Source organism: Typopeltis vanoorti, chromosome 20 (genome assembly GCF_054136105.1).
Source record: "Typopeltis vanoorti isolate ZY-2024b chromosome 20, IOZ_Tvanoo_1.0, whole genome shotgun sequence".
Lineage (NCBI taxonomy): Eukaryota > Metazoa > Arthropoda > Arachnida > Uropygi > Thelyphonidae > Typopeltis > Typopeltis vanoorti.
The window spans coordinates 69688133-69715651 of NC_143568.1; the positions used below are offsets into that span (position 1 = coordinate 69688133).

Below are 27519 nucleotides of genomic sequence, written 5' to 3' on the forward strand. Positions count from 1 at the left end.
CATAAAATTCAATTCCTTCCTCCCGTGTGTCCTCTCCTCACTCCAATCAATGCAACCATAGTTGAAATCTCCCATAATAATTACCCTCCTTCTGTTCATTTCTTCTATTTGCTTGTGCATACTGTCACCACCATCTTTTCCATCACCTGGCCTATAGCAGCACCCAATTGTATATTTATTTCTGCTAGCCACAATCTCACACCAAATGGCCTCAAATGTGCTCTTTTCTCTATCCTGCAATTCAACTTCTATTCCCCTTGGCTGTAGCTCATCAGCTATCATCAACAATACTCCCCCCATTTTATTCTCCCTGTCATTCCTGAACACACTATACCCATCACGTTCAATTCCACTAGCTATATCATCTACAGTCAGCCATGATTCACTAATACCAATAACCTGTGGTCTGGAAGTGCCAACCATGGCCAAAAACTCTTCCTTCTTGTTCCTAATACTCCTAGCATTAGTGTACATGAATTTAAGACCCCCATTAACCCCAACCCTACCTTGATGCCTTATATTAACTATCCCACTCTGATTTGTTGTCCTTATTCACTCAGGCATATTATATTCATTCATACATTCAACTGCCTCCCTAAGGACTGTATATCTACCCCCCTTAATAAATCTAGTTTCGCTGAATTTGCACATCCATTACATTCAACAACACTTTCTCAAGTCTCCTTACATCATAACCATTTAAATGCAAGCCATCCATCTTATATAGATCCTTTCGCCCATCGAACTCACTCCACACATCCACAAATTCCACACCACTCATCATACATAACCCACGCATAAAGTCATTCGCCATTATGGCCCTCTTTTTAAACATTTCGCTGTCATACCGTGGCAAAAGACTAATCATTCTAACTCTCTCACTCTTTTCTTTTGCTACCTCAAACATTCATTCAGGTCTTCTATCATTTCCATTTTATCTCCTTTCAAATCATTCGTACCTGCCACAACAATCATTTCTTTCACCCTTTCCTTTTGCTCTCTAATAGACTCAGTTACATCCTTTATGGTCGCACCAGGTTGGTACGATTTTGTCAAATCCTCTACTAACACACCTCGTACTAACGAGTCTCCATACAGCACTCTATCCTTCATTTTGTTCATGTTCACACTCATACGCCTATTTTTCCTGTCATACTTTTTATTATTGGCTGGTTCATTCAGTCGACTTTTGCTCATACGCTCTAGCTGCTGTTTTGCCATTTGTATCGCACCATTCAACAACACGATCTCACTCATTGCATCTATCTCATCTTTTTTATTCTCTGTAAAACCATTAATACTATCATTCACACTCTCACAATTCTCTGGTACAACCTCGCCGTTTCTTGTCATATCCCTATTTTCTTCATTCTGAAGTTTGACAAAAATATCACACTCACGATCCGAAATACACTTCAATTCCTCATTCTCCCTACATTTTCTACACACATTCACTCCTTTATTATCATCTAACCACACTCTGACTGCACTCTGCAAAGCGTACATTTTGCAGATAGTACACTGAATCATCTCCTTTACATTACTGTTCTTGAAAGAAGATGGTGAACTATCATTACTGGCTGCCATTTTCCTTTGTACTGGAGCCATACTTACTAGTAACGTATTTTATCAAATTATAAATCATAAACACCAAAAACACACAAACAGATGCACGAAGATACGCAAGCAAACAAAACTACGCAATATTAAAGTAAATTTATCAACGATAACTGAAAATAACGCTTATCTGGAGCTCTCACGAATGCTACACACTACGAATCCCTCTAACTGTGACTTCAATTTAAGACACTGCCAATTTCGTAATACACAAGCCAATACCCCATCTCAATCTAACTGCATGGCAATATTTGCATCAAGATTTTGTAACATCCCAAGCACTTTTATCTACCTGTATTCTCAAGTTAGTCAATCTCCTCTTGATAACCATACACCTTTGCAACATTATCACTCAGTAATCACTTATACTTAATGTTACTTTCTTACTATCTGCATTCATTATCATACCATAATCATTCTTCCTTGTATTTGTCACACTGCAAAAGAACTACTGAAATTTCCTTTACCTGCTCAGTTATTTTCCTAATGTGATTTTGCGTTCCTTATCATGCTGTCAATCCTTCTTGCCTGTGCTTTGTGTTTGTGAGCCTGTTACATATTTCCTTTTGAAATATGTAACAGGCTCACAAACAATTTTGAAAGTGTACTTTCAAAACACACATTTTGAAAGTACACTTTCTTTTGAACATGTACATTGATATACAATTATGGGGCTTACTGATGTCTCATCAGTGGCAGCCAGACCCAAAAAATACCAAGGTTGAATTAATACAGAAGTCAATTGAATAATGGCATTGATTCCTGCAGTGCCCATGCTCTTTCAAGACACACGGATGTGTCTTACATAACTGTCTGGAAAATTCTACAGAAGATTCCACATTTCAATCCATGCAAGATAACCCTGACACAAGAGTTGAACCTATAGAACTTTCAGAGTTGACTGACATTTGCTTTATCAGTGTAGTTTGATACTATATGACTGTGGTTGATTTTGTGGGAAGATGAGACTCGCTTTCATGTGAACGGAGCTATGAACACCCACTAGCGGGTATGGACTACGCAAAACCCACATGCTATCCCACAAATTCCTTTTTATTCACCCAAATTTACTGTCTGGTGAATAAAAAGGTGCCAGGTTTACAGCTTTGTTTATCATTGGACCATTCTTCCAGAAAATTCGCCAGTCAGCTCCTGTGACCTGCTCAGTTACTGTTGAGGGGTATCGCAACATCATAAACAATTTGTTGTTCTGCAGCTACAACAGTGCCTGTGCATGGATTCAGTCATTTTCATGCAGGATGAAATGTTGCATCTCCAAACATCAATTGATCTATACAGGAGGTTCTTTGAGAACATTTCATGAAAGCCAGAATTATAAACTCTGCGATTCCCACTGCATGACCATCTTATTCATCTGATCTAACTCCCAGACTTCTGCCTCTGGGGCTTTCTCAAAGACAGGGTTTATCAGGATCATCTGATAACTTGCCAGTGCTGAAAGACAGCATGATGCAGCATGTGCACAATATCAGTCCCAACCAGCTGCATTCTGCAGTTGAACACACTGTGCAAAGGATGAAGTTACTGGCATACCAGGAAGGGCTGCACATTGAACAGTATAGCTCATGAAAGCATAATGGAAGTAAATAAAAACGTGTTATTCATGCTTGTGTCAGTATTCTCCTCTTCACACACACACACACACACACAGAAAAATTACATCTACATTTGGTATATCATGCAGCATTTCTGGTGGTGGATTTTGGAATTACTTTTTTTCTCCCTCAGATATTGCTTCTGCATGATGCATTCCTACAAAGTTTCACAGCATTTTTTGATCACTGGGTGATGCTGCAAAAGGCTGAAACAGGGAAACTTTAATTTCGATCACCCTGTATATTATCCAATTAGCTTCAATCACACACCAGAGAGCCCCAAATGCACTTCTTTCCACAACCATGCTCCAACCATCCTGCTGAACTTCCACTCTTGTGCTGGTTGCAATATTTCTGCTATGTTGAACAGTGGTTGTTCTCAAGTGCAGCCACCAGACATAAGTATCAAAATTTATTAAATTTTAATATTAAAAAAATAATAGCTTTGATACAATATAATATCATACATTTTCAAAAATCAAAATTCAACAGTATGAAATATGATTGTTCATCCAGAATACTGGCATTTTAATAAACAGACTAGATTTTAAATACTGACAGAGATCTGCAGATATCTGATGGCTCTTCTTTTTCTAAGCTACAGAGGATGCTGACACATGGCCTTAAGATGAAAGATAGGCAGCTCTAAAACTGACTACATTAAAGTTGGATGTAAGTATGAATGGTCCAGAAACCAATCAAGCTAAGTCAGTAAATTCAAATGTTAAAAGACGAAAGATTCTACATTCATGGTTATAAGTCACAATGAGAATATGAACGAATTGTGATATTTTACAAGAAAATAATGGTAACCATGATATACATCATTTGCCTAGTGAATCTAGAGAATGTTCTGCATCAAAAATTAAAGGAATCTCAAAATCATCAAAAACTGACTTAGCCCAATTAGTTGCTGAACCATTCTTTTAGTTTAGATAGAAAATGTGGATGTAATAATTTCATTCCCTTAAATTTATTAAGGTGGTACTTTTCAACATTTTACAAGAACTTGTGGTCAGTGATGTGACATTAATAGTCATTGCATACTTCTGAGAAAAGTTATTTTTAGTGAAGTTCATTCTTTATTGAGTCTGACAATCATCTTATAACTGTCTAAGTTATATTATCTGTGTTCTCTTTCCCTCTCTCATCTATTATTTTCATCAGGTGTATATTTTAATGAAAATTAAATACTTCCAGCCTGTAAAGGTCTGGAGTTTTTGTAGTAATTTTTCTTGTTTGTGGCAGTGCTGTTTCATTAATATAAATTGTATTTATTTATTTTAGCACATATTTCGATTCCTTATTAATAATTTCAGTATGAATATTAACACGTTGACTGCCGTATGAATCAAACACAATTCACACTAAATTTTTCAATGCGTGGCGTGAATCATATTTGTTTCGCATAAAGATTTTTCTTTCAGGATGCGTAGTTCACTCGTGATTCATATCTAAATGAAATGCTTATGGGTAGTGGAAATGTGGGGCCTGGTAAACAGGTTTATATAGATAGCACGGTAGAATTTCAACTACATGTACAACAGATGGCCTATTATAGGAGTTTTATTTTTATCTGATTTAGGCCAATTTCTAATGTTGAATAAAACAATAACAATGGTGCTAAATATATATTTATAATATATGTCATTATAAATGTGTCAAATCATAAATTTTTCTTGTGAAAAATTTAAAACTAATAAACAAAAAATGGCAAGCAATAGACAAAAAGATATGAAAAAATAATTAGGTGAAATTATTACTAAACAATTACAAAGTACAGTTATGCACAATAGTAAAACAGCGAACACAGTAAAATTTTTCACACTGAACACATTTCGACCATGTTTGTGTGGCCTTAGATGTTGCATATTTTCTATTATGTTCTTCAGTTAACTTTTTGTAGAAAGATGTGCATCTTCTCCTATTACTGGTATGAACCTCTTCTAAAATATGTTTTTCCTTGTCTGAAGTCGAAGTAACATTATTTTCCTTTGGTGTAATTCCTAATAACACTTTTGCGATTTTTTCTCTAAATTCTGTGATGCTAATTTATCAGTAACTCGCTTATACACTATAAAAGCGTTCACCACTGCAGAACCTAAAAGAATTTCAACTGCAAGTTTTCAGTACCATTTCACACTTCTTCGAAGACAAGAAGCATAGGCTTTTACCTGATCGGATAGATCAATAAAACTTTTGCTTTTGTTATAGTCTATAATAGCTTCCGGCTTTTGCACTTCATTACCATTTCTTGCTGTAAGAGATTTCATTTTGTTTGTGTGTTTTGTTGATAACATAAGCACTTCCCTTCACATTTATCACACCATTTTATTACCACCACACCTGTGTCACTTTCTTTACCAATTATTTCACCCTTTTTCAATTTCTTCTGAGTAACATCCTGTGGAATTCCCTTACAATTTTTTCTCAAAGCACCTACAAGGTGCGGTTGTCTATTCAAAAGTTTGTGCACTAATTCAATACCGGTATAATAATTATCTACATATATATTGTGCATCCATGGTCAAGTAGATTCTCACAAAGTCCCATAACAATTGAAGTTGGAACACTATTAGTGGTATTGGTCTTTTCTGCACTGCAGTATATCTTGAAATCATATGTATATCCATCTTCAATACACAATTTGAATAGTTTTATGCAAAATTTGTGTCATTTATTCTTGATGTACTGACGAAAGGCAAGACAACCTCGGAAAGGAACTAAAGTTTCATCTACGAAAATATTACTTGAAGGCATCATTATTTTCTGGAAATTTTTTCTTATATGATTTATGAGAGGTGTAATTTTATAAAGTCTTTCAAAGTATTTCCACCCTCATCTGTGAAGTGCCAGTAACAGAGAAGAAGATCGAACCGATTCCTTGACATAACTTGTTTGATTTCTGTAGAATAGAGGATGTTATTTGACCAATACCACTCTAATTTTGGCATCTGCACTAAACCGAACCAAATTTGCAGACCCAAAAATATCTTCATTTTATTTCGTTGGGATTTGTGTTTTTCCACTTTCTTATCCTTGCTTTTGGTAAAATTGTCTTACTGAGTTTTTGAAGAGCGTAAGTTTCTTGCACCAGTCCAGCAGTCCTTCATTAACAAACATAAAAAAGAAGTCTACAGGCTGTTTATCATGCATTTCTTCAATAACATTGTTTTATTCCAATATTATTATCCACAAACTGAAAATGTTTTAGATTATCACCTGTAATTTCATTCCATTGTAGGTCGGTTGAATTCACATTTCTAAGTATTTCATCTGAGGAAGAATCATTAGTCAAATGCAAATTTCTTATAACATCATCAATTGTTTGTTCTACAGAATGAGCAGCAATAAACTGAGATGTACTAGGAGCAAAAACTTCGGTATTACCAGTTGTAGATACTTTGATTCTCTTTCTAGCAATGAGAAAATCAGAATCTGAAGACATAGAACTAAGATCACTTCCGTTGTAACTTTCCAAAGAATATTTGTATGGTTCGTCATCAGATAGAACTTCATTTATCAAAGCTTCTAAATGACGTTGCTCTTTTTCGTAGTCTCCCATATTAGGACAATTTATAACAATATTTATCACTATAACAAATTTATTCCACTGGACAAAACACTGAATGCATATAACTGTTCGTACGCGTCATAGATATGCAAGTTTGACCTTGTGTGAAATGCAAATCACGTGTGCACCACTCGCCCCAGTCAATAAAAAAATTCTTCTCAGGCCGCACGGTGCACACGTGATTCGCACTTAACAAATCTATTTGGTTTACGGAAAAGTCGCCCCCAGCACATTTTGCCCCCTGTAGATAATGAGTAGGTTACAAAAATATAAATACAGTCGACTCTCGATAACTCGAATTTTTAATGAAGTTCCAGCCCCATTAGTGGAGATTCAATGTTGAACTCTCTCGATTACTCGAACCGAACTTCTGATAACTCTAACTTTTCCGAGCAAATTTTTAAAATCACATTGGTGTACAAATTGTCACATAGCTTTTAAACTAATTTCTCCCCTTTTGTATGTCTTCAAGGTTCTCTTTCCATTGTGAAAGTATTAACTGGAACTGTTAATCCTTTCACAATGGAAAGAATACATACTCGACCACGAGGGCAATAGGTCACGTGGTTAGTGACAAACATGGGAAAGGAAACAGTGGAGAGTGCGCGTTTGCTGTTTTCGCCGCCTCATTATCGCAGTGCATCACACGAACAAGCTGAGCGTCGCAGGCAGTGCAATATCTACATATAATTTTGCATCTTGATTGATTAATCCTGTGTGTGTACAATATCAAAAAGTGTTCCTTCAATAAGAGGCAAAAGAAAATTGGTAGATGAAGACAACCACATTTACGTGTTTTCAAAGAGAACTGTAGATGAACAACATAGAATCTGGGATTGTGAAAAACATTCCATCTGCAAAAGGGCGTGTTTGGACAGAGGGTTTGGAAGGCCCAGTTGTGAAAGTCGTAACTAAACATAACCATGCAGCTCAAGCTACAAGGACGGAAGCATTGCAATTGATTGGTCAAATACGGCAACATGCAACAACCACGAACAAATGGCCACAGCAAATTGTTGCATCAGTAACTGCAGAGGCTCATGCCAATGTTGCGGCATTACTTCCTAAAAAGGATTCACTTAAACGAACTATTCGTCATGTTCGATGCAACAATGGTACTCCTGCTTTACCAAGCAATCTCCAGGACCTAGTAATTCCACAAAATGATCAAGAAATTATTATTATTATGTGACACCTCCAGGGAGTCCAAAGACTCATAGAGGGAGAGTGTGCCAACAGCATCGAACGATTAATCCCCTTCCAACTATTAACCATGCTCAAACTTGCTTAACTTTTTGCGAGCCATTAGTAGCAGAGGCTCTACCAATCGACAAACCTTTGCTGGCATTATCAATGGCAATGTACAACAGTTTTTGATGTATGATTCTCAGGAAGAAAACTGTTCCCGGGTCGCATGCTTTTTTTTCCACTAGTGACAATCTTCAGTTATTAGCAGGTAGCCAGTAGTGGTTTTCTGGTGCAACTTTTAGCACAGTATCCACACATTTCCAGCAACTTTATACAATTCATGTGGTTCAATTCAATGCAATTATTCCAGTGGTCTGCACGCTTCTGCCAAACAAAACACGTGCCACATATATCAAGTTGCTTCAAGAAGTTAAAAATCTACAACCGGGTCTCCAACCCCAGCGACTTATGACAGATTTCGAACAAAGTGCCATGCAAGTCTTCCAACAAGGATTTCCTAGTATTGTAAATACCGGTTCTTTTTTTCATCTTTCCCAAAGCGTTTCGCAAAAGGTACAGAATGAAGGTTTAAAAGCTCGGTACGAACAAGACCATGAATTTGCTCGTGGGATTCGAATGATTCCGGCATTGCCATTTATTCCTCCTGCTAACATCATTCAAGCATTTGAAGATTTAGTTGAAGCTGATGACTTCCCCATTGAAGCTATGTTGATTGCAAACTACTTTGAAGATACATATATTGGAAGACAATAGAGAAGACGGCAATTACCCATTTTTGCCATCAAATTGTGAAATGTTTACACACGAACAATGAATGATCAGCAATGTACTATCAACGGCATGGAGGGGTGGCACAGGGGATTTCAGGAAACTTGTGTTACTTTATTCCCAAATATTTACCAATTCATCGATTCTTTAAGGAAACGACAAGGGCTTCACAATTTCGAAATTACACAACTAATTGCCGGTAATTCAGGCAATCAAAGAAACAATAAGTATGCTGCAATTTCTGCTAGAATCAAAACAACAGTCCAAGATTTTCAAAATCATAATGTGATTGATTACCTTAGAGGCATTGCATGCAACTTCGAGTTTTAAACAATAATAATGTGCATTTATTCTATTAAAACAAAATAAATTAGAATTATTAAAAAATTAGGTGTATTATTTACATTTTTGTAGCTTACTCATTATCTACAGGGGGCGAAATGTTGGGGGTGACTTTTCTGGATCCCATCTATTTAGCTGCATGAAATAGATAAAAAATCATAAAATATGATTATTTTATGTTACTTTAAGCAAATTGTAAAACAAAAAGAAATTGGCCCGGGAAATATAATGTTAAAATTTTTTTAACATTATGGCGGTCAATGTGTTAAGAAAAATTTTGGTAAGAAAAGAGCAGGTGATGAAATTCCAGAACCTGCTACAGACAAGTACTGAAAATTATAGGAGTATTTCATAGCAAGCATCGAAATGAAGCTGAATTTTTGAAAAAGAAAAAACTTTGTCAACAGTGGGAAGTAATGTATTTAATTATATTAAATGAAAACAAAAAAGAGGTTGCCAAAGCCATTTGTTCTGTAAAATGACTATTAAATTAAATCTTAAGGTAAGCAACATCATTACAACACTCACAAAGTGAAAGTTGAGAAAAAATGGCCAACTTCACATTTACACTACAAACCGATTTAAAATTTTTTAAAGGATATGGCTTCTCAAGGGAAACAAGTGATGACTTCCTCTCAAGAAGTGATAAATTATACTCAGGGTCTTTGAAAGTAAATTTTTTGATATGAAAACATTAAAATGCAAACTTTTATAATGAAGGTGAATTTTTGTGATTTGTTGTTTTGGCTGCAAAGCCGGTTTTTTTTTTTTTTTTTTTTTTCAAAATATGGCTCTAAATAATTCAACAATGAATTAAGGAATTAGGTGTATTATAGATAAAGTAATAAGTAAATCCATAAATATGATCCATGAAAGAAAATAATGATATAACAAAAACCAGTCAAATCATGCTATGTACTATCACAAAATACTTGGACACTTCTTTTTTTTAGCAACAACTATTCTGACAGAAAATGTCAGGTGAGGTGGATCAAATCTCCTTAACTTCATGAACTGTGTCAGTTCAGGTTTCTCTTTCTAGATCTTATCTGGTTTCTTCACCTTTTCCATGGTCTTCTACCTGGTCTCTTCCTCTCAAATTTCATTTCAAATTCTTCTTCATATTTCTTTCTAAATTCATTTCATTAGAAAGAATACCAAGAATGAATGAATGAAATTATCAGTGTCAAAACATTCAAATATGTATGAAATGTATCAGTATTACTGATGGATCTTGGATGTTGATAAAACTAAATTTGTTGAAACATTGTGTCTCACTTCATTAAGTGTCCCAATGCAGTGAACATTTATAATGCACATTAAAGATTTAAAAAACTTATAAGAAAACTTAATATTTCTGCAAATAATTTGTGTGCTGTAACTGCTGATGGTGCAACAGTAATCAAAAGTGGAAGAAATGGTGTACTAAGTTTGCTTTATAAAATCTCTCCAAGTGAAATTTTATACTTACATTGTATTGTTCATCCATGAGGTGCTCAACAGCAAAACTATAATTAAGTGCATGGATGATGTGGAATTGACAATGCAAAGAGTTTTATTATTATTATTATTCAAGACACCTCCAAGGAGTCCCAAGACTCATTGCAGGAGGACACCTATTATATAACTGTCTCCACCACTACACCGAATCTCTACTACCAATCATCTCCATCAACGCCATCTACTGTCCACCACCACCACCACAACTAGTATTTTTTGTTTGTAAATTGCGTGTGTTCTGAAGGGCCGATTTGTCTATATGCAGGATGAAAAACCCTGCTATCTCCGTATGAGATCGGCTAACTCACCTTCTTGTTTTAAATGCAAAGAAAATCAGTGTATTACTAATAATGTAGTGCATTATGCGAGAATAATGACAAAGCATAATGTGTTAATTATGATCGCATTGGATGCTGTGAACTGTATGAAAATGCTTTAAGTGCATTGGAACATAATTATATATATTTTGCAGAAAAATTGTAAAACCATGTTGTGCATGTCTTAATATTATTTTTACAACCCCCGTTTTTTTGTTTTTTTTAATTACCGAAGTTGAGTTCCATAAATAAGCAACTACAAGCGAGTAATTTGACAAGTATTGATGCAATACTTATAATTGATAAACTTAAAAATATCTCAAATAATCTTATGTCAAGCTTATTGATGATTTCTCAATTTTTCCTTCTTTAAATAGTTTTACACACACACACACACACAGAGAGAGAGAGAGAGAAAAGAAGTAAGGGTACCTTACAGTAATAAGTAAGCAAGCAAGAAGAAGACCAACAGCAAAATGAGAAGATGGAGTTAAAAAGGCTCTGAAGAGAGACAGGAATAGAATGGAACCAAGCCAGAAAACTCGCACAAAACAGGAAGGAATGGGGAGCCATCTGCAAAACCTCGATACTGTAAAGGTAAAAGAGGAGGATTATTATTATTATTATTGTTACATGAGATAGCCAAATTAAAAATTAAAAAGATAGCCCAAGATTATGGTATGATAATATCAACAGAAAAATCAAAAACTATGGCCTTTAAAGGACAAGATCCAGCAAGAACTAAAATAACAAGAACAGGTGAATTCATTTAACTACCTAGGATGTATGATCACATATGAAAATGAAAAAGATATAAATGTAAAAATTGCAAAATATTTAAAAATAACAGGTGTAATTAACTCTATATTTAAATCAAACCAACCTAGTTCAAAAGCAAACCAGGCTAAAAGTATATATACAATACATTAGCCCTACCAGTCTTAATGTATAGAAGCGAAATCTGGACAATAAAACAAAAAAAGACAAAGATTAATAACAGCAGAAATGAAGTTTATGAGAAAAACTCAAAGTATACCTTATTTCATTGAAAAAGAAACGAATAAATTATGAAAGAATTAAACCAAGAACCAGTAATAGAAAAAATTAAAAAATATAAACATAAATGGATGGAACACGTTCAAAGAATGAAAACAGAAAGATTACCAAAACAAGCCTTAAAGTACAAACCATTAGGAAAAAGAAAACCAGGATGTCCTCTTAAATGATTCAATAATGACTTCTAAGGCAGGAACACGCCAGCTAGGCCTAAATCCTTGATACGCACGATGATGATTATTACGTGACACCTCCAGGGAGTCCAAAGACTCATCGAGGGAGGGCACCTACTCTACAGCTATCTCCACCACTCAAATTCAACAACTACAACGAACTGCAACTACAATCATCTACAAGTAGAAGTGAGCAAGTAAATAGTTTTATAAATACAATATCTAACCAAACAGAACACATATTTAAAATAAATTTATCAGTTGTTTCAAATCTTTAAATACACTAAATACAAAATTTCAAGAACTTGATTTTCTTTTTTTTTTTTTTAATCATTTTTAATTTCTTTCCTAATATCCTTTTCAAGAGATGGATATGGAAAGTTTGTAATCTTTATACACAACAGGCTATCTTCATTTTCTGCTATTTCAATAATTAGCTGGACAAACATAAAATTTTCCTAAATGGTAATTCATAAGGATGATAGATTGAAAATATTTTTCAAGGATAAAATTGGATAAGAGTGTCACTTTAGTTGGATAGGAACAGATCTGTATAACAATTCAAGAAAATATAAAGAATTAGCTACAGTATCTCTACATCTTTTATTCCTATTAATAACAGTTAACTGTGAGCAAGCTTTTAATACGTTACATTTCATTTAAAATAAATATTGCAACCAATTAAAACCTGCTTTGATGACAACAATGAAACTAGCATTAGAAGATAGAACAGAAAAATAATTTTTATTTGAAAAATTATTAAGTAAATAGTAATCATCATCATCAAATTCCTGCCATGTACCCTCAAGGGGTGTACAGGATATGATAGTACTACATGACAAAAATTACATCATTACTAACTTCAATCTACATTACTATCTACAATTTTCCTCCAAATCAGTCTGTTACTTGTCAAGACTCCAACATTATCAGATCTTATATTTCTATCGTCTAAGGCACTTTGTACCGTATCAATCCACCTATATATTGGTCTTCCTCTAGGTTGTTTTGCTGCCAAATAACACTTGTTTTGCTAATCTTTCCTCGCCCATTCTGTTTAAGTGACCATACCACCTGAGATTAGTTCTGCTAACGCATTCCTGGATGCTGACAATGTCAAGTTCTTTCCTAATATCCTCGTTTTTAATATGATATTGCCATTGATGCCATCTGTTCATGCCTATAATCTTTCTCAGGACTCTCATATCTGTAGTATCTAGTCTTTTTTCAAGTGTTTTACTCCTGGCCCAGCTCTCAGATCCATAAGTTAAAACTGGTTTGAACACTGTCTTGTATACAGCTAATTTAGTGTTCCGACTAATTTCTCTCTTATTCCATATGAATTTATTCAATTGACTTCCCACCATACCAGCTTTGCTGATTCTGTTGTCTATTTCTATATTTAATTTACCATCTTCACTAAAAATCGTGCCTAAGTAGCTGAAATGTTTCACTTGTTCCACAGGTTCTCCATTCACAACACAGTTGATATTTTCAATGATTCTGCCTATTTTCATTGTCTTTGTCTTTTTATTGCTGACCTTCACACCATATCTATTACAACAGCTATTCAATTTAGTCAGAGAATCTTGCAGACTTGTAGCGGATTTATTTAGAAGTATAACATCAGCCGCATAAGGCAAAGAGCTGATATTAACATCTCCAATTTTGATATCATGTTTAATACCACTTTCCTTCATAATGTGATCCATATAGATAATGAATAATAGAGGGGATAATGTACATCTTGTCTCGACACCAGATTTAACATTAAACCATCTTCCTGTACTTCCTTCAATTCTAACTGCTGACTTACAACTAAAATAAAGACTAAGTATTGGTTGATATAATGTCCCATTGACACCATATAACTGCAGCGTATTGAATAGCTTCTCTCTTGGCACCTTGTCATATGCCTTTTCCAAATCGACAAAACTTAAACACAGATCTTTGTTATATTCCCATGCTTTCTCGACTATTTGTCGTAAAGTAAAGATCTGATCCTGACAGCCTCTATTTGGCCTGAATCCAGCTTGTTCTTCACCAAGCTTTTCTTCCACAATTCTTCTCAACCGTTTCTCAAGTATACTTGCAGAGATCTTGCCAGGAGCACTCGGTAGGGAAATACCTCCGTAATTCTCACATTCAGTTTTATTTCCCTTTTTATGTATTGGTACTATGAGAGCTCTATACTCCAATCATCGGGAATTCATTCCTCTGTCCAGTAAATAGTTTATTATATTAAACTAAACAGGTTTGCTTTTGTTTAAATGTTTTGGAATATTATGTTTAGCTGTTGTGTTTCTTTTCTTCCATAATTCTTCTCAAACATTTCTCAAGTATACTTGCATAGATCTTGCCAGGAGCACTCAGTAGGGAAATACCTCCGTAATTCTTACATTCAGTTTTATTTCCCTTTTTATGTATTGGTACTATAAGAGCTCTACTCCAATCATCGGGAATTCGTCCCTCTGGCCAGTAAGTAGTTTATTATATTAAACTAAACAGGTTTGCTTTTGTATAAATGTTTTGGAGCATTATGTTTAGCTGTTGTGTTTCTTGTTGCATTTACTTTTTTTTTACATGTTCATAAATGTTTATTATTACTATTATTACAGGTGACTCCAAGGAGTCCTTAGACTCATCAAGGAAGGCCCTAAGCATCATTTCCACACAACTATTCGACAATTCTCACAGTATCTATCAAACCTTGCGTTGAACTCATTCACTGTCATAGAACCCACAACAGACTCTGGCAGCTTATTCCACTCATTTACCACTCTAAAAGTAAAGAACCCAGCTCTAACACCCTTGCTAACCACACTCTTGCCCAGCTTCCATAGATGTACCACCAGTCCTGATATCAAAAATATCCTCTCAATTAATCCTATAGAAACCCTACAACAATTTGAATGTATCAATCATATCTCCCATTTTCTGCCTATCAACCAATTTCTGCAATCCACAAATCTTAAACCTGTTCTCATAAGCTCTTCTCCTGTGCTCTTCAAAGTAGTTTTCAGCAACCAAGTGATTTGATGAGCTGATTTAGCCACTTTTGCAATGTGTCCCCTAAACTTCATCTCCCTATCCACCAACACTCCCAAGTCCCTGGCCTCATCAATCTCCTGGAGTACAGTTCCACCAATGTGGTATACTGCTACTAATCTTTTTACCCCAAAATGCATAACCTTACATTTTGTCACATTAAATTGACATCCATTCTCCTTACCCCAGAACTGCAATCTATTCAAGTCGTCCTGCAAGATTTTGACATATGCATTCACTATTGCCCTACCCAACTTTGCATCATCAGCAAACAAATGAACCGTTCCTTAGATCCTTCCCTATATCGTTATGAACAAATTAAACAGCAGTGGTCCAAGAACAGAACCCTGCGGCACATCACTAGTCACAGGCCATCTTTTGGATTCTACTCCTAAATAAACTACTCTCTGATATCTCTCCATCAACCAGCCACCTATCCATCTCACCAGCCCTATATCCATTCCGATATGTTGCAGTTTACAGTTTAGAATTCCATGTGATATCCTGTCAAAGGCCTTAGCCAGGTCCAGCAGTATCACCATAAATCCATTACCCTTATCCAGTTCAGCCATCACTGTGTTATAAAACTTGAGCAAGTTACTGAGGCATGATCTACCATTCACAAAGCCATGCTGTCCCCCATACAATATCTCATTTTCATCAATCCATTCCTGTATTTTTCACATGACTACTTTCTCCAAGACCTTGACGACTCCTGATATGCTGATCGGTCGGTAATTTGCAACAGTAGTCTTGAATCCTCCTTTATGCAGTGAAAGTATTTTCCCCTCTTTCCACACCTTCGGGACGAAACCTGACCCGAGACTCAGATTAATTCATTCATTAATTCTCATTAATTCATTAATAATTAATTCTCCAATTCATTCATCACAATTCCCATATAAACTAATGGTTCCTTCATTCTTTCAATGTCGCCATCTGGATGATATACTCTTGCAAAGTGCTCACTCAGTAATTCCACTATATCGACTGATTCAGTGACCTCCTTACCATCGGCATTCCTTAAAATCATTCTGCCGTGTACAGTTTTTTTTTTTTTTTTGCTTGCAGCATATTGAGAGAACTGTTTGAGATTCTCTTTAGCTTGCATAGCTAGTTTCCTTTCATAATCTGCTTTTGCTTTTCTTACCACACTCGTTACCCTTCTGGCCTGCGCTTTATACCGTTCATGTGCCTGCAGGTCACCTTTCTCTTTAGATTCCCTCCACAGTTGTTTATTTTTTTGCAGCTCAAGCTTAATGGTGTTATTCATCCATTTAATCCCTACTTGTTTTACTATTCGGACCGTAGGTATACGATCAGCCATAACCTCCTGTAAATGCTCCTTGACCACTTCCCATTCTCTATCGACATCCAGCCCTTGCAGTTTTACATGCCATGGCACCAAACCAAGCAATCCCCTAAGCTTGTCATACTTGCCTGCACGGTAATTTCACATATACCCTGTCTTAATCGAAAATTCCACACCTTTAGCCACCTCCCAGGTCAAGACCTTATGATCACTCTCACCAATAGGTGGCAACATGGTCATATTCATTACAGTCAAATTCTCAGATGCTATTACCAGGTCAAGCACTCTCAAACCCCTAGTATTTTCTATTACATGCTGTCTCAGATAGTTATCCCTTAATAACTGAATAAAATCCAGTTCCATCCTCACATGTCCTCTCCTCCTTCCAACCAATGTTACCATAGTTGAAATCCCCCATAATAATTATCCTCCTTCCACTCATTTCATCAATTTGTTTATGCATATTATCTCCATCATCTATTCCATCACCTGGTCTATAGCAGCATCCAACTGTATATTTTGTTCTGCTAGTAACAATCTCACACCAAATAGCCTCAAATGAGCTCTTTTCACTATCCTGCAATACAACCTCAATTCTCCTTGACTGCAGTTCATCAGCTATCATCAATAACACTCACCCCCCATTTTATTGTCTCTATCCCTCCTAAACACACTATTACCTATACATTCTATCCCACTAACTTTTAATGTTTATTACTATATAACACATGCAACTAATAATAAAGATTCTATAAGTTGGCAGCCTAGCTCGCCGAGTGGTTAGCGTATCTGCTCTAGAGCCAAAAGGCTGCAGGTTCGACTCCCACCGTTGGCATGGATGTTTATAATTGTCTGTGGAGATACTAGTCGTGGTGGCGGGCAGTAGATGACATTGGTTTAGTTGTGGTCAGTTATTGAGAGAGAGCTTTAGAGCAGGTGCCCTCCCTCGAGGTGTCTATTAATAATAATAATAATTATTATTATTTTTTGCATAATTATTTACACATGAAAAAAAAATTAGAAACAAATACCATATAGTGGTGTTTGACTGTCCATCTGATATTTTTTTGTTTTTATACTTCCAGTTTAACAGCCAAGTATTACAACAGTCACAATTTCACATGATGCTATTCTACAAAATGCAAAAATATGTTTCTCAGCTGACTTCAGGAGAGAATTTTAAATTATACAACTTCTTATTAGTTAGCTTTGACCAAAACTCACTAAGAATTTTATTATGATTCCTATGTAATAGGCATGTAAATTCGATTTAACTATCATCGTTGTTATTGGTAACTTAACAAATTATGCGGCCACTAGAAAAATAAAAAAAATATTGGATGGGTGGACAGTCAAACACCATTATATGGTATTTGTTTCTAATTTTTTTTTTTTCATATGTAAATAATTATACAGACAAACTTAAAAACCAGTATTGGAAACTAAATAAAAATGATATCTTTCGTGTTTATTTTGTTGCTAATAACTACTGGTTTTTAAATTTATGCGATTCAAATTAATGATTTTTTTTTCCTTTTTTTTTTGGATAATAGCGTAGCATTTTGTCAGGATTTTATTGTCTCAGTATCGTATCCAGCTATATCAATTGCATTCAACATGGTAGCCTCCAGTTACATCACCTGAACAGCCCACCACCATTTAAAGACCATGTTATTTGTAGCTAGCTACGCATGCAATATGAATGCATCCCTTTATTTAAAAATGTGGCAGGCATCTGACAGGAATATGTATGTGAGCATGAAATGTAAGCATGGGGAAGTACTGGGAGATCTTGATCTCAGCATTTAGCAGCAATTGAGATAGTGCTTTGGAAAGAGGTGAAATTCAATTTGTGGAGAGAATATTAAAGATGTACACATGGATTTAACCTTAGGCAGTGTAGCAAATGAAGATGTTTTGTCTGATGGCCATGATTGTGTGCGTGTGAATGTAAATAGAAAGCAAAATGTATGCAGAGAGAAATACAACTGCTGAGAAAGGAAATGCAGAATGAAGACTAAGTTCAGAGTGAAGGAAGATATTAGGAAGATGGTGAAGTTAGCTAGTGCATTCAGTTGAAAAACCCCTATAAAGATTCTTAACATCATGTGCAGAATTAAACTCAGGTCTTTTCAATGAAAAGAACCATCTTACATCACCTTCTGACTATGTCACACTGGCATTGTCAGTTTTTATTGTTATTATTTTTTATGATAAAGGACGGATATACCTGCATAAATTACTAATAGCCATATATTCACTACTACAAATAATTAATGCTGGTATCTCCCTCCTTCACTATAAAAAAATATTATTTTCGTGACCCCCCACATGGAGACAAGACTCATCGCAGGAGGTCAACAACAGTCAACACAAAGCATATCATACCACTCCTAAAAATCACATCGTCTGCACTTTCACCACCCTCTCAGGTGGTACATTCCATACCCCTACTCTCCATACAAAAAACTTACTTCTTACCCTTTTACTCACCACTTCCTTTTGAAACTCCCAGGGATAACTTCTTGTCCTTTTCTTTCCCTTGTTCTACCATATGAAAATCTCCTCAGTGTTAATATGATGATAGCCCTTCAACAGCTTAAATTTCTTCTTCTTCTTCTTATTATTATTATTATTAAACAAGACCTCATGGAGTCAAAGACTCATCTAGGAGGTCCTTTTATCTCACACACATCTCATCATACCGGGTCTTAAACACATTCAAACTCCTTGCAGACACCACACTCTCAGACAAGGCATTCCAATCATTCACAACTCTGCACGAAAAAAACCTGCCTCTCACTCCCCTACTCACACCCTCTTTATACAGTTTCCAGGGATGACTTCTGGTTCTCCCCTGATCTCCCACTATTCTCTGTAGAACTTCTCCACCATTGATCCTAATTTCTTGATCATATTACCCTTTGCCTTCTCTCCACCAAGCTCTGCAGTCCACATGCCCCTCACCTATACTCATAATCAATGTTGCACAGTCCTGACATCTTTATTATTCGTCTCTGCACCCTCTCCAAGGTTACCTTCAAATCCTGGTGACCAGATCTGAGTGCAGAAATCCAGATGTGGTCTGATCAAATCCTTATACAATGGGACCAGCACACTTTTATCTCTCATGGTGAACGTTCTCTTCAACACTGTTGCAATTCTCTGAGATGCCTTTCTTCACAACCTTTGCAATATGTCCTCAGAACTTTAAATATCTATCCACAATCACCCCAAGATCCCTTGCTTCCTCCACCAAGTGTATGAACCATCCCTTCTGTGGATCCCAAATTTTAAAACCTTACATTTAGTTGCATTGAACTGACATCTCCATGCCTCTGCCCACCCTTCCAGCTTATTCAAATCCTCCTGAAGAGCCAAAACATTAGCACTATTACTAATAACCATCCCAAGCCTTCACATCATCTGCAAACAACTAAACATTTCCCTGTAGTTCTGTGACAAAGACTGAAGACCAATGATCCCAGGACTGAATCCTGTGGAACTCCTCCACTTGTAACCTTCCTACACCCTGATACTACTCCCCTATATACAATTCTCTGATATCTATCAGAGAGCCAATCACCAATCCAATCCACTAACCTGATATTCAAACTCATATGATGCATCTTAAAAATCAACTTGTCATTTAGTACCCTGTCAAATGCTTTGGAAAAATAAAAAATAAAAAGAATAAAAAAAAATGACAGTGTATGCCTTACCTTCATCCACTGCTCTTGTTACTGTATTGTAAAAGGTAACCAGATTACTAAATCAAGAGCACTCTTTAACAAATCTATGCTAGCCTGCATAAATAATATTATCCTCATTGTGCCCAATTCTATATGAGTTCTTACCAATTTCTCCAAAATCTTAAGAACTGCAGAAGAAATACAAATAGGCCTATAGTTTGATACCCCAATTCTACCACCACTCTTATGCAATGGTACTATCTTACCCTCTCTTTAGGAACCTGCCCCATTACAAGACATTCATTAAACAGCAAAGTTAATGTCAATTCCATAACACATTCCCTTAAAACACATGGTGAAATTCCATCTAGTCCCACTGCCTTATTTCACTCCAAATTTAGTATATTCAGTATTCAGAATACATCCAGATAGGGTTGGGGCTAATGGGGGTCTTAAATTCATGTACATTAATACTAGGAGTATTAGGAACAAGAAGGAAGAGTTTTTGGCCATGGTTGGCACTTCCAGACCACAGGTTATAGGTATTAGTGAAACATGGCTGACTGTAGATGATATAACTAGTGGGATTGAATGTGATGGGTATAGTGTGTTCAGGAATGACAGAGAGAATAAAATGGGGGGAGGAGTATTGTTGATGATAGCTGATGAGCTACAGCCAAGGAGAATAGAAGTTGAATTGCAGGATAGAGAAAAGAGCACATTTGAGGCCATTTGGTGTGAGATTGTGGCTAGCAGAACTAAATATACAATTGGGTGCTGCTATAGACCAGGTGATGGAAAAGATGGTGGTGACAGTGTGCCCAAGCAAATAGAAGAAATGAACAGAAGGAGGGTAATTATTATGGGAGATTTCAACTATGGTCGCATTGATTGGAGTGAGGAGAGGACACACGGGAGGAAGGAACTGGATTTTATGCGGTTATTAAGGGATAACTATCTGCGACAGCATGTAATGGAAAATACTAGGGGTCAGAGAGTGCTTGACCTAGTAATTACATCTGAGGATTTGGCTGTAACAAATATGACCACATTGCCACCAATCGGTGAGAGTGATCATAGGGTCTTAACTTGGGAGGTGGCTAAAGGTGTAGAATTTTCAATTAAGACAGGGTACATGTGGAATTATCAGGCGGGAAAGTATGACAAGCTTAGGAGTTTGATTGGTTCAGTGCCATGGCATGTACAACTGCAAGGACTAGACGTTGATAGTGCATGGGAGGTAGTTAAGAAGTGCTTGCATGAAGCAATGGCTGACTGTATACCTAGAGTCCGAATAATAAATCAAGTAGGGGTTAAATGGATGAATAACACCATTAAGCTTGAGTTGCAAAAAAAGAAACAACTATGGAGGGAATTTAAAGAGAAGGGTGACCGGCAGGCACATGAACGGTATAAAGCGCAGGCCAGAAGGGTGACGAGTGTGGTAAGAAAAGCAAAAAAGGATTACGAAAGAACATTGGCCATGCAGGCTAAAGAGAATCCTAAACAGTTTTTTAGATATGTAGCAAGTAAAAGGAAAAATGTACATGACAGATTGATTTTAAAGAATGCCGATGGTAGGGAGGTAACTGAATCAGTTGAGATAGTTGAGTTACTGAGTGAGCACTTTGGAAAAGTATATCATCCAGGTGGTGACATTGCAGAAACGAATAAACCAGTAGATTATACGGGAATTATGGTTAATGAAGTGGAGGTGAGTAGTCTATTGCATAACCTCAATGTCAATACATCTGTGGGATTGGATGGTATACCAGCTCGTGTTGTACGAGAAGCAGCTAAAGAATTGTCAGTACCCTTGACCATTTTGTTTAATTTGAGTCTCGGGTCTGGGTTAGTCCCGAGCGGGTGGAAAGAGGGGAAAATAGTTCCACTGCATAAAGGTGGTTCCAAGACTGCTGTTGTAAATTACCGACCGATTAGCATATCAGGAATCATTGTCAAGGTCTTAGAGAAAATAGTCAAGAGGAAAATACAAGATTGGATAGAAGAAAATGGGATACTGTATCGGTGACAGCATGGTTTTGTGAAGGGTAGGTCATGCTTCAGTAACTTGCTCACGTATTATAACACAGTGACGGCTGAACTGGATAAGGGTAATGGGTTTACGGTGATTCTACTGGACCTTGCCAAGGCCTTTGACAGGATTCCACATGGAATTCTAATCAGTAAATTGCAGCATATGGGAATGGACATAGGGTTGGTGAGATGGATAGGAGGGTGGTTGACGGAGAGATATCAGAGAGTGGTTTACTCTAGAGTAGAGTCCACAAGACGGCCTGTGACTAGTGGTGTGCCACAAGGATCTGTTCTTGGACCACTGCTGTTTAATTTGTTCATAAATGATATAGGAAATGATCTGAGAGGAACAGTTCATTTGTTTGCGGATGATGCGAAGTTGGGTAGGGCAATAGTGAATGCAGATGACGTCAAAATTTTGCAGGATGATTTGGATAGATGAGGTCTGGGCTAAGGAGAATGGATGTCAGTTTAATGTGGCAAAATGTAAGGTTATGCATTTTGGGGTGAAAAGATTGGCGGCAGTTTACTGCATTGGTGGAACCCTGCTCCAGGAAATTGATGAGGCACGAGATTTAGGAGTGTTGGTGGATAAGGAATTGAAATTTAGGGGACACATTGCGAAAGTGACCAAAACAGCTCATCAAATCACTTGGTTGCTGAAGAATACGTTGACAAGCAGAGACAAGCAGGTTATTGTTCCTCTCTATCGAGCCTTGATAAGACCCCATCTAGACTACTGTGCTCAGATTTGGTCACCTAGGTTTCTTCTTGATGGGGAGGAGGTGGAGAGGATCCAGAGGCGAGTGACCAAGATGATAGCAGGTCTGTGGAATGAACCGTATGAGAGCAGGTTGAGGATTTGTGGGTTGCAAAAATTGGTTGATAGGCGGAGGAGGGGAGATATGATTGAGACATTCAAATTACTTAAGGGTTTCTATAAAATTAATTCAGAAGATATTTTTGAGAACAGGGCTGGTTGTGGGAGGACTAGGGGACATCCATGGAAACTGGGCAAAAGTGTGGTTAGTAAAGGTGTTAGAGCTGGGTTCTTTACTTTTAGAGTAGTGAATGAGTGGAATGCGCTCCCTGAGTCTGTAGTGGATGCTGTGACAGTGAATGAGTTTAAGGCGAGGTATGATAGATACTGTATGAATGTCAGATAGTTGTGATGAATATGATTTGGGGCCTCCCTCGATGAGTCTAATGACTCCCTGGAGTTGCCCGTAATAATAGTAATAATAATCCTCTTCATTCACTTCTAACATGTCACCACTCATCATCCTTCTAGAAATCAAGCCTGTAGTACCAGGATGGAACACTCTAATAAAGCGATCATTAAATAGTTCAACTATGTCATCTGCTTTGGTCACCCAATTCCCATCTCCATCCTGCAAGACAACCTATCCACTATCATTTTCCCTCCTACTTATCACATAGCAAAAAAAAAAAATCCTTGGATTGCAATATCAGTCTCCTCTCATTCTAATCTTTCTTTCCTTCCTTACAATACTAGTTACTTTCCTAGCCTGAGCCTTATATTCTTCATGCAACTGCTCTCTACTTCTCTTTTTATATGCCTTCTATCATATCTTTTTCTTCTGCCATTCCCCTTTTATTCATTTTGTCATCCATTTGACTCCAAATTGCTTTATCTTCTTCACTTGAGGTATACAATCTGTCACTGTGGTCAACAGTTTTTTCTTAACTATCTCCCATGCACTAACAATCCCACTTCCTTTATATTTTTTTCATCCATTGTTCTGCTGCAAGCTGGTCTCTAAGTCTAATAATAACAATATAAGTATAGCATAACCAGAATGATGACGCAAGATGCTTATTTTCTTTGAAAAGACCAGAGTTTAATTCTACCATGATGTAAAGAATCTTTATAAGGGCTTTTCATCAACTGAATGCAAGTTAAATGACGCTCATATAGCGGTAATGTGGATTTTTCCCTTCTAACACACTAGTTGGAAAACACATACAATATTTTTCTATTATATATAAACACAACGATTGAAATGGTGTTCACAGTGGGTTTTGTGGGGTGGCTTACTACACTGTCTAAGAACAAAGGTATGTGAATCTCATCCATAACTGGGACTTACAGCAAAGCAGCTCAAGTGGGAGTAAGCTATGTAAATATAGATGATCTGGGAAGGAAGCATGTTCTGAGCAGGGCCATCCCCTAGGAATTTTGCCACCCCGTGCAGTAGCATATTTTGCCGCCCCTTCACCCTTATTTTTCGTATAGTTTATGTCAACTTTGCCGCCCTGTGCAAATGCACGTCTTGCACCGTCAGTAGAGCCAGCTCTGGCTCTGAGATTGCACTTTAAGTTCTTCATGCCTCCAGTAAGCACAGTAGTAGTTTCACACTAAATAATAGAAATAATCTGACATGTGATGGCATTTACGAAGCCTCCGTAGCTCAGTTAGTATAGATGAAGCCCTTTGGTCAGAAAGGCTTGGGTTCAATTCACATCAGTGACGTGAGGAACTTTATCTGGTGTCTTTCGACGAAAAGTAAGTTAGCCAATCTCATATGGAAGTGGGGGGGGGTATTTCACCTGTAAACTCAGGTTTTTCATCCCCCAGAACAGGCAAAATGGCCCGGTGAACACACGTCTATAGACATAGGACACACTGGGGAGGCATAGGGCTAACCACCTTAATCCACGAGTGCAGATGCAAGAATACTTAGCTCGACACCATAATAGTTAAAAGAGGAAGATTAAGAAAGAAAATGATGGCATTTATAAACATATACATCAACATGGAATTCAATCTCAGTGCACCGAAGTCAAAGATATAATTTAATCGTCTAAATATAATTTAATATGCCATTGCTTCATTACCTAAAAAAAAAATAAATAAATAAAATAATAAAAAGAAATACACTTTGTCAAATTCTATTAAAGTGACAGAATTTACATACCACAAACAATGCAATATATTCGAGGAGAAGGACACAATAAATCTTCTCAGGGATCCAATGAAAACCTTTCACTGAATCTTCAGAAGATTGGTGTACTGGGGAGGGACCGAAATTTCTAATTTCAGCAGTATAGCATGTCGAATATTTATATTCTACATGCCAGCCTGGCTAGCCGAGTGGTTAGCGTATCCGCTGTCCAGCCAAAAGGCTGCAAGTTCGTATCCCGCTGTGGATGTTTGTCTGTGATGATACTAGTGGTGGTGATCGGCAGTAGATGGCAATGGTGTAGTTGTGGTCAGTTGGTTGATTGAGTGGCGGAGAGAGCAGGTGCCCTCTCTCTCGATTAGTCTTTGGACTCATTGGAGGTGTCAAATAATAATAATAATATTGTGCTTGAAATTAGAAATTTTGGTCCCTTCCCAGTAGAGAGACATCTCAGATTGGAGTCCAATTCAAGCTGAGTTTTAAATATTTTCTGGCTTAGTACTTAACATTAGGCTTAATACTTCTGTAGCAACACAGGTGGAAGAATGACTATGCACTGAATCCTTCAGCTGGAAAAGATATGTTTGATTCTAATCATGACAAAATAAATTTTATAATTTTTCAACTGAAAGTGAGTAGAATCTCATACAGAGGTAACAGGATTTTTTTTTTTTCTCCTAGAAAATCAGGATTTTCACCATGCAAACAAGTAAATCAGCCAAAAATACATGCAAATAAGACAAAAATACTATGAGCAAGCAGCATATGAAAGAAAGGATCAAACATAGACTGTGGGTGTCTAGTGATACAATAATCCCTCGATTCCTCGGAGGTGTCACACATGATAATAAAACAAATCATATCGACTACTTTGGGCACTTTTTTTTTTTTTTTTTTTTTTTTAAATCTTACTTATTTCAACTGCTTGAAGAAACAGTTACCTTCCTGGCAAAACTTTCTGTAAATATGGCTTGTTAGCATATTTAAATAGTGTATAACATTTGTGAATTCTATGGAAACATAATTTAACATTTGCTCTTAATTAGGACTATATGGCGATGTTAATTAATTGTTAAGTCGGTGTTAAAACTGAATAAGTAAAGCTTCTTTGTTCCCCAATACAACACACACCGTTCTTGTTCTTTCCTAAATGCTCAACACTCTAAAACCAGCCTGAAATGTCACACAAGAAATAATATTTTATGACTGAATGAAACTATTTTCATTTACCTTCATTCACATTATCAGAAAACATGACTAACCGAATCTTGCCAAAACAATCCACGTGCCAATGCATTTACCTATAAAATAATAATATTATTTTATAGGTAAATGCATTGGCAAATAATAATATTATTATTTTATAATTTTATCTAGGGAAAGGGGGTTGGAGTCCATCTTCCTTAGAAAAAATTATTTATTAACTGATCTAAACATTATGAAAGCCTAAATATATTTCCGTTTCGCATATCACATCCCAATCGCGCGAACGCCATTTCGCGCTCATCTCATATTACTATTCATTTTCCCTTATCAAAACGATTACAAGATCATGAATGTTGTAAATGAACAAATACGAATTACAGCTATTACAAAACAAATACAGTAATACCTTACTAAAATGTACTACTGCATTGCAGCATACTTACTTAGTATAGCACCAAGTCAACTGTCCTACAGAAAAGTATAGAAACTACAACCGTAACTAACCAACCAACGCCTTTTCAGCCCTCATCATGGATTTCTGAGAGTTCCGCAATTACAATATTATATTATATTATATAAAAATTACTTACTTGTTATTATATAAAATATTATTCATTTATAAGACAACGATTATTATTAAAATATTGTACAAAAAGATTTTATCCACCACATGATACTTTATTTTTCTCATATTTCTTTAGTATTTCTGATGTATATTTATTTATTTATATTCCTATAAGCACATCAATTCCGTGTGTAAGATGCAGATGAGGACTGAAGTAGAAATTTATTGATTTTTTTTTCCTTTGGAAGAGCTGCAGATTGTAGTTTTTCGTGAATATTTAATGAAGAAGGGTGTTTCAGAGGACAGAGATGGACTGAATAAAAGAGGAAGAGAAGAAGTAGGTTCGGTGTACTTGTCGGCCTGGTTGGTCTAGTGGTTAGCGTACCCGCTCTCCAACCAATTGGTCGCAGGTTCGAATCCGCCGTAACCATGGATGTTTGTGATTGTCTTTAGGTGGAAGATGAATTTCATCGCTCGGTGTGAAACCACCTACCCGATTATTGGAGGCCTCAAGTGGCTGAAAAAGTTCCATGTTTGGTCGGGTTTCTGAACTATGCAAAAAT

At 36.5% G+C, this 27519-nt stretch overlaps 1 protein-coding gene across 2 annotated transcripts in view; it reads right to left on the reverse strand.

The window, feature by feature from the left end:
- Positions 1-26912, reverse strand: part of LOC150095548 (calcyphosin-like protein) — a 75668-nt gene extending 48756 nt beyond the window's left edge. Inside the window, exons 1-2 of one of the 2 annotated variants that reach the window (XM_090409866.1) lie at positions 26835-26875; positions 9189-9261 (exon numbers count right to left, since the gene is read on the reverse strand). The gene's annotated coding sequence lies outside the window, so the exon portion shown is untranslated. Of the gene's footprint in view, positions 1-9188; positions 9262-26834 lie in introns of both variants that reach the window. The other variant, XM_090409865.1, reaches the window with a different exon arrangement.
- Between the last annotated feature and the right edge of the window lie 607 nt (positions 26913-27519).